The 9,555-nt window shown below is 38.5% G+C and overlaps 1 non-coding gene across 1 annotated transcript; it reads left to right on the forward strand.

The window, feature by feature from the left end:
• The first annotated feature begins 329 nt into the window (after positions 1-329).
• LOC143670088 (U6 spliceosomal RNA) lies at positions 330-436 on the forward strand. The gene has a single exon (XR_013169269.1). It is a non-coding gene; the product is annotated as a U6 spliceosomal RNA (small nuclear RNA).
• Positions 437-9,555: the final 9,119 nt, after the last annotated feature.

Below are 9,555 nucleotides of genomic sequence, written 5' to 3' on the forward strand. Positions count from 1 at the left end.
CAAGTTGACACCTGTCCCTACCCATGACAATTGTTAACAACTTATTCTCTCTCTTTTTATTTTATTTTATTTTTTTGGTGCACCAAATAAATGCCCCTGTGAGATATGTCCTAAATACTTAACTCCAACAAAATGTGAGATACAGTGATATTTTCACCGTATTTTAATTGAGAGAACTGAGATTTGGAAAAGATAACCAGTCTGAGATTTCACAACTAACAATATTGGTAAGAGTATTCATTCATCTTTGAGGTTCTAAAACGTGTCCCCTTCTAATTTGGTGATTTTTTTTTCTAAAATAGAAAAAAACCTGTTATATGCATGATGGCATGCTTGCTTTGGCAGCATATATACCAAAATCAGAATGATTCAGAGAAGATTAGCATGGTCCCTGTGGAAGAATGGCATGCAAATTTGTGAAGTGTTCCATATTTTTCAGAAGGAAAAGGGATTATAAGAGGATATTATGAACAACTGTATGCCAACAAATTAGACGACTTAGATGAAATGGAAAAATTCCTAGAAATGAAGGAAAAACCTACACTAACCCTAGAACAAATAGAAGTCTTCAACAGACCAATTACAAGTAAAGAAATTGAATCAGTGATCAAAAATCTCGCAACAAAGAAAAGCTCAGGACCTGAAGGTTTCACAGGTGATTTTTACCAATCATTCCAAGAAAAATTAATACTAATCCCGCCCAAAATCAACCAAAAAATTGAAGAGGAGGGAACACTTTCTAATTCATTCTATGAAGCCAACATCACCCTAATACCAAAGCCAGAAAAAGATACTACAAAAAAAGAAAATTACAGATCAATTTCTCTAATTAATCTAGAGGCAAAAATCCTCAATAAAATACTAGCAAACTGAATATAACAACACATTAAAAGAATTATACACCATGATCTAGTGGGTTTTACCTCAAGTATGCAAGAGTGGTTCAACACAAGAAAATCAATTAATATAAACATGCCACATTAACAAACTGTCATGGCCGGGTTCATGTGTCAACTTGGTCAAGTGGTTGTACCTGTTTGTCTGGTGGGGCAAGTGCTGGCCTGTCTTTTGCTATTAGGACATTTCACAGAATTAAGTCATGATCGCGTTGGCTACATCCACAGCTGATTCTATTTGTAATCAGCCAAGGGAAGTGTCTTCTTTAATGAGTGATGCTTAATCTAATCACTGGAAGCCTTTTAAGGAGGATTCAGAAGAGACAGGCTTTCTTCCTGCTTCAGCCAGTGAGCCTCTCCTGTGAAGTTCGTCCAGATCCTCCATTGGAATCATCAGTTTCACAGCCTGTCCTACAGATTTTGGATTCTATGTTTCCACAGTTACATGAGACACTTTTATAAATTTTATATTTACGAATATTTCCTGTTGATTTTGTTTCTCTAGAGAACCCTAATTAATACAACTTGGTATGTGGAGTGGTTCTTAAGAAACAGAATCTTAAAAATGGGTTTTTATGAATGGTTTTCTACTCTGACTGGACTCAAAGGCACTAAGGACTCTGATTCCCACAATCAGAATGACATTGCCAATCCATGGAGTGAGTTGGCAAAAGAGATAGTCAAAATATCACCATTTGATTCTTCTTATGTTTCGCTTGTACAAAACCAGGCTCTGGGGGATAATGTTTTTGACACCTTTAAGGACTTTTGTGGAATAGGAAGTATAGAGATGTTGGCTGGTTGTTGGTAGATACGATACACTGTATACATTATTGAGCGAAAGGGATGCACTTAAGGCTTCAAATGAGAAGCTTAAGTGCCATCTGACTGATGTAGACATTTCTCTGAGTGTCCTGAAGGAAAACCTTATTTCCTGTAGCCATAGACTTGAGATCTCTGAAAATCAAACTCAGGATGTTATTGTTAGAGTAGCAACTTTACAATGTAAATTGAAATTTCAATCTTGGATGGTGTCTGCCTTTAAAGTGAGGGCATTGATTGAAAAGGAGTGGAACCTTGAAAAATGGGATGGTGACATATGGATGGATAATGATGTCAGTGGCAATCATGAATGCCCTGAAGCAAATGGTTTGGAAGAGACTTTTAATTCCTTTCATGACCCACCCCCACCACCCCTCATTTCTTTCAGACCAATAACTAAACTAAAGTCCCAACAGGCCCCTAAAGGTGAGATACAAAGTATCACTCATGAGGAGGTATGTTATACTCCAAAAGAACTGTGAGAGTTTTCCAATTTATATAGACAGAAATCAGGGGAATGTGTGTGGCAATGGATTTTAAGGGTGTGGGATAATGGTGGGAGGCATATAAGGCTGAATCAGGCTGAATTTATTGATATGGGCCCACTAGTTAGAGATTCTGCATCCAATGTTAGAGCTCAAGGGGTTAGAAAAGATATTAACAGTTTGTTTGAATGGTGGGTTGAAACATGGATCAAAAGGTGGCTAACATTACCTGAGGTTGAAATGCCAGAACTGCCCCGGTATAATGTAGATGAAGGGATCCAAAGGCTTAGAGAGACTGGAATGCTAGAGTGTATTTATCATGGAAAGCCTGTTCTTACACTCCAGGAATGTCCAGAGGAGGCAACTTTTACCAGAACAGTGAAAAATAAATTTGTGAGACTAGGACTTCCTGGATGATGGCGGCTTAGTAAGACGCGCGGATCTTAGTTTCTTCTCCAGGACACCTACTAGGGGAGTAGAAACGATACAGAAAGCGCCCAAAGCCACAACAGAGATAAAAAAGACAGCGTACCCCATCCTGGAATGGCTGGCTGGCTGAGAGAAGCAGCTCGGGTGAGATCGCCGAAGCGCGCGGGCCTTACCGGGCGGGGTGGCAAGCGGCCGGAGTTACTCCCTTCCCCCTTCCCGGGCCGGCTGGGAGAATTGGAGAGGTGGTCCCCTGAAACCGGGGCGACTGGCGCCCACACCACGCGCAGCCCCCGGACCAACTGAGAGAATTGGATCGGAAACCCCCAGGCCGTGGAGAACGGTGACCCCGTGACTCCCGGGGAACGTGCACTCTCTCGGGTGGGCCGCTGCCGCTGGCGCCCTCCTGCCACGCTTGTTGCCCAGGGCCGACTGGGAAATTCGGACGGGCTCTTTCCCTGGCTGCGGCGACCAGCAACCCTCCCTGCGTTCAGACCCCGGGCCGGCTCAAGCCGCTTCGGCTAGCGAACCCCCAGGACGGCGAGAGTTTTCCAAAGTTTAAGGTCCCACAGCACCTTTTACTGGTGGGACCCGCAGACAAACGGGTGCCACGAGCGCCACCTACTGGGCAGGATAAGAAAAACAGAACCCAGAGATTTCACAGAAAAATATTACAACCTTGCTGGGTCCAACACCCAGAGAAATCTGAATAAATGCCCAGACGCCAGCAGCAGAAGATAACTGTCCACGCTCAAAAGATTGAGAATATGGCTCAGTCAAAGGAACAAACCAATAGCCCAAATGAGACACAAGAGCTGAGACAACTAATGCTGAATATACGAACAGAAATGGAAAACCTCTTCAAAAATGAAATCGATAAATTGAGGGAGGACATGAAGAGGACATGGGCTGAACATAAAGAAGAAATAGAAAAACTGAAAAAACAAATCGCAGAACTTATGGAAGTGAAGGATAAAGTAGCAAACAGAAAAAATAATGGATAGCTACAATGATAGATTTAAAGAGACAGAAGATAGAATTAGTGATTTGGAGGATGGAACATCTGAATTCCAAAAAGAAACAGAAACTATAGGGAAAAGAATGGAAAAATTTGAACAGGGTATCAGGGAACTCAAGGACAATATGAACCGCACAAATATACGTGTTGTGGGTGTCCCAGAAGGAGAAGAGAAGGGAAAAGGAGGAGAAAAACTAATGGAAGAAATTATCACTGAAAATTTCCCAACTCTTATGAAAGACCTAAAGTTGCGGATCCAGGAAGTGCAGCGCACCCCAGGGAGATTAGACCCAAATGGGCGTTCTCCAAGACACTTACTAGTTAGAATGTCGGAGGTCAAAGAGAGGGGGAAGATCTTGAAAGCAGCAAGAGAAAAGCAATCCATTACATACAAGGGAAACCCAATAAGACTTTGTGTAGATTTCTCAGCAGAAACCATGGAAGCTAGAGGACAGTGGGATGATATATTTGAGATACTAGAAGAGGGGAACTGCCAACCAAGACTCCTGTATCCAGCAAAATTATCCTTCAAAAATGAGGGAGAAATTGAAACATTCTCAGACAAAAAGTCACTGAAAGAGTTTGTGACCAAGAGACCGGCTCTGCAGGAAATACTAAAGGGAGCACTAGAGTCAGATACAAAAAGACAGAAGAGAGAGATATGGAAAAGAGTGTAGAAAGAAGGAAAATCAGATATGATATATATAATACAAAAGGCAAAATGTTAGAGGAAAATATTATCCAAACAGTAATAACACTAAATGTCAATGGACTGAATTCCCCAATCAAAAGACATAGATTGGCAGAATGGATTAAAAAACAGGATCCTTCTATATGCTGTCTACAGGAAACACATCTTAGACCCAAAGATAAACATAGGTTGAAAGTGAAAGGTTGGGAAAAGATATTTCATGCAAATAACAACCAGAAAAGAGCAGGAGTGGCTATACTAATATCCAACAAATTAGACTTCAAATGTAAAACAGTTAAAAGAGACAAAGAAGGACACTATATACTAATAAAAGGAACAATTAAACAAGAAGACATAACAATCATAAATATTTACGCACCGAATCAGAATGCCCCAAAATACGTGAGGAATATACTGCAAACACTGAAAAGGGAAATAGACTCATATACCATAATAGTTGGAGACTTCAACTCACCACTCTCATCAAGGGACAGAACATCTAGACAGAGGATCAACAAAGAAATAGAGAATCTGAATATTACTATAAATGAACTAGACTTAATAGACATTTATAGGACATTACATCCCACAACAGCAGGATACACCTTTTTCTCAAGTGCTCATGGATCATTCTCAAAGATAGACCATATGCTGGGTCACAAAGCAAGTCTTAACAAATTTAAAAAGATTGAAATCTTACACAACACTTTCTCGGACCATAAAGGAATGATGTTGGAAATCAATAATAGGCAGAGTGCCAGAAAATTCACAAATACATGGAGGCTCAACAACACACTCCTAAACAACGACTGGGTCAAAGAAGAAATTGCAAGAGAAATTAGCAAATACCTCGAGGCGAATGAAAATGAAAACACAACATATCAAAACTTATGGGACGCAGCAAAGGCAGTGCTAAGAGGGAAATTTATTGCTCTAAATGCCTATATCAGAAAAGAAGAAAAGGCAAAAATTCAGGAATTAACTATCCATTTGGAAGAACTGGAGAAAGAACAGCAAGCTAACCCCAAAGCAAGCAAAAGGAAAGAAATAACAAAGATTAGAGCACAAATAAATGAAATTGAAAACATGAAAACAATAGAGAAAATCAATAAGGCCAGAAGTTGGTTCTATGAGAAAATCAATAAGATTGATGGGCCCTTAGCAAGATTGACAAAAAGAAGAAGAGAGAGGATGCAAATAAATAAGATCAGAAATGGAAGAGGAGACATAACTACTGACCTCACAGAAATAAAGGAGGTAATAACAGGATACTATGAACAACTCTACGCTAATAAATACAACAATTTAGAGGAAATGGACGGGTTCCTGGAAAGACATGAACAACCAACTTTGACTCAAGAAGACATAGATGACCTCAACAAACCAATCACAAGTAAAGAAATTGAATTAGTCATTCAAAAGCTTCCTAAAAAGAAAAGTCCAGGACCAGATGGCTTCACATGTGAATTCTACCAAACGTTCCAGAAAGAATTAGTACCAATTCTCTTCAAACTCTTCAAAAAAATCGAAGTGGAGGGAAAACTACCTAATTCATTCTATGAAGCCAACATCACCCTCATACCAAAACCAGGCAAAGATATTACAAAAAAAGAAAACTACAGACCAATCTCTCTAATGAATACAGATGCAAAAATCCTCAATAAAATTCTAGCAAATCGTATCCAACAACACATTAAAAGAATTATACATCATGACCAAGTAGGATTCATCCCAGGTATGCAAGGATGGTTCAACATAAGAAAATCAATTAATGTAATACACCATATCAACAAATCGAAGCAGAAAAATCACATGATCATCTCAATTGATGCAGAGAAGGCATTCGACAAGATTCAACATCCTTTCCTGTTGAAAACACTTCAAAAGATAGGAATACAAGGGAACTTCCTTAAAATGATAGAGGGAATATATGAAAAACCCACAGCTAATATCATCCTTAATGGGGAAAAATTGAAAACTTTCCCCCTAAGATCAGGAACAAGACAAGGATGTCCACTATCACCACTATTATTCAACATTGTGTTGGAGGTTCTAGCCAGAGCAATTAGACAAGAAAAAGAAATACAAGGCATCAGAATTGGAAAGGAAGAAGTAAAACTATCACTGTTTGCAGACGATATGATACTATACGTCGAAAACCCAGAAAAATCCACAACAAAACTACTAGAGCTAATAAATGAGTACAGCAAAGTAGCAGGTTACAAGATCAACATTCAAAAATCTGTAGCATTTCTATACACTAGTAATGAACAAGCGGAGGGGGAAATCAAGAAACGAATCCCATTTACAATTGCAACTAAAAGAATAAAATACCTAGGAATAAATTTAACTAAAGAAACAAAAAACCTATATAAAGAAAACTACAAAAAACTGCTAAAAGAAATCACAGAAGACCTAAATAGATGGAAGGGCATACCGTGTTCATGGATTGGAAGACTAAATATAGTTAAGATGTCAATCCTACCTAAATTGATTTACAGATTCAATGCAATACCAATCAAAATCCCAACAACTTATTTTTCAGAAATAGAAAAACCAATAAGCAAATTTATCTGGAAGGGCAGGGTGCCCCGAATTGCTAAAAACATCTTGAGGAAAAAAAACGAAGCTGGAGGTCTTGCGCTGCCTGACTTTAAGGCATATTATGAAGCCACAGTGGTCAAAACAGCATGGTATTGGCATAAAGATAGATATATCGACCAATGGAATCGAATAGAGTGCTCAGATATAGACCCTCTCATCTATGGACATTTGATCTTTGATAAGGCAGTCAAGCCAACTCACCTGGGACAGAGCAGTCTCTTCAATAAATGGTGCCTAGAGAACTGGATATCCATATGCAAAAGAATGAAAGAAGACCCATCTCTCACACCCTATACAAAAGTTAACTCAAAATGGATCAAAGATCTAAACATTAGGTCTAAGACCATAAAACAGTTAGAGGAAAATGTTGGGAGATATCTTATGGATCTTACAACTGGAGGCGGTTTTATGGACCTTAAACCTAAAGCAAGAGCACTGAAGAAGGAAATAAATAAATGGGAACTCCTCAAAATTAAACACTTTTGTGCATCAAAGAACTTCATCAAGAAAGTAGAAAGACAGCCTTCACAATGGGAGACAATATTTGGAAATGATATATCAGATAAAGGTCTAGTATCCAGAATTTATAAAGAGATTGTTCATCTCAACAACAAAAAGACAGCCAACCCAATTACAAAATGGGAAAAAGACTTGAACAGACACCTCTCAGAAGAGGAAATACGGATGGCCAAGAGGCACATGAAGAGATGCTCAATGTCCCTGGCCATTAGAGAAATGCAAATCAAAACCACAATGAGATATCATCTCACACCCACCAGAATGGCCATTATCAACAAAACAGAAAATGACAAGTGCTGGAGAGGATGCGGAGAAAGAGGCACACTTATCCACTGTTGGTGGGAATGTCAAAGGGTGCAACCACTGTGGAAGGCAGTTTGGCGGTTCCTCAAAAAGCTGAATATAGAACTGCCATACGACCCAGCAATACTATTGCTAGGTATCTACTCAAAGGACTTAAGGGCAAAGACACAAACGGACATTTGCACACCAATGTTTATAGCAGCATTATTTACAATTGCAAAGAGATGGAAACAGCCAAAATCTCCATCAACAGAAGAGTGGCTAAACAAACTGTGGTATATACATACGATGGAATATTATGCAGCCTTAAGACAAGATAAACTTATGAACCATGTAATAACATGGATGGACCTAGAGAATATTATGCTGAGTGAATCCAGCCAAAAACTAAAGGACAAATACTGTATGGTCCCACTGATGTGAACGGACATTCGAGAATAAACTTGAAATATGTCATTGGTAACAGAGTTCAGCAGGAGTTAGAAACAGGGTAAGACAATGGGTAATTGAAGCTGAAGGAATACAGACTGTGCAACAGGACTAGATACAAAAACTCAAAAATGGACAGCACAATAATACCTAATTGTAAAGTAATCATGTTAAAACACTGAATGAAGCTGCATCTGAGCTATAGGTTTTTGTTTTGTTTTGTGTTGTTTTGTTTTGATTTTACTATTATTACTTTTATTTTTTTCTCTATATTAACATTCTATATCTTTTTCGGTTATGTTGCTAGTTCTTCTAAACCAATGCAAATGTACTAAGAAATGATGATCATGCATCTATGTGATGATGTTAAGAATTAATGATTGCATGTGTAGAATGGTATGATCTCTAAATGTTGGGTTAATTTCTTTTTTTCCATTAATTAAAAAAAAAAAAAAAGAGAAGGGATAATTGGAGATGAAGGGATACAGACTGTACAACGGGACTGGATATAAAAACTCAGAAATGGACAGCACAATACTACCCAATTGTAATGCAATTATGTTAAAACACTGAATGAAGCTGCATGTGAGGTATAGGTCTTTTGTTTTTGTTTTTTTTGTTTTTTTTTTTTTCTATTATTGTTTTAATTCTTATTCTGTTGTCTTTTTATTTGTTTTTCTAAATCGATGCAAATGTACTAAGAAATGATGAATATGCAACTATGTGATGTTATTAAGAATTACTGATTGTACATGTAGATTGGGATGATTTCTAATTGTTTTGTTGATTCTTTTTTTAATTAATAAAAAAAAAAATTTGTGAGACTAGTGCCATTATCCCTGAAGAGCTCTGTAGTTGCACTTCTCTGTGGGTCAGATATTACTGTAGGAACTGCTGTCACTGAGCTGGAATCCTTGAACACAATGGGGATGACCAGATCCTGAGTTGGCAGAAGTCAGGTGGCAGCACTTAATCACCAAAGACAGGGTGGATATGGCTATTATAATAGACAGCAAACTCAAAGCAGGAGTCAAAATAATTTGACTCGCAGAGATTTGTGATGTTGGCTAGTAAATCACGGGGTACCTAGAAATACAATAGATGGGCAGTCTACTAAATTCTTGTTTGAACTGTATAAACAAAAAAGTTCTAGGTCAAGTGAACAGAAGTCTAACTTGAATTACAAAAAGACAGACTCACAGCCCCTTAATCAATTTCCAGACTTGAGACAGTTTACAGACCCAGAGCCCCTTGAATGAAGGGGAAGGCAAGGTCCCTTTAGGAGAGAACCCTGTTACACTGCCACAAATCTATACTGTTAATCTTCCTCCAAGCCTTCCCCAAGGAGATCAACAGCCTTTT

This window comes from Tamandua tetradactyla, chromosome 26 (assembly GCF_023851605.1).
Source record: "Tamandua tetradactyla isolate mTamTet1 chromosome 26, mTamTet1.pri, whole genome shotgun sequence".
Taxonomy (NCBI): Eukaryota; Metazoa; Chordata; class Mammalia; order Pilosa; family Myrmecophagidae; genus Tamandua; species Tamandua tetradactyla.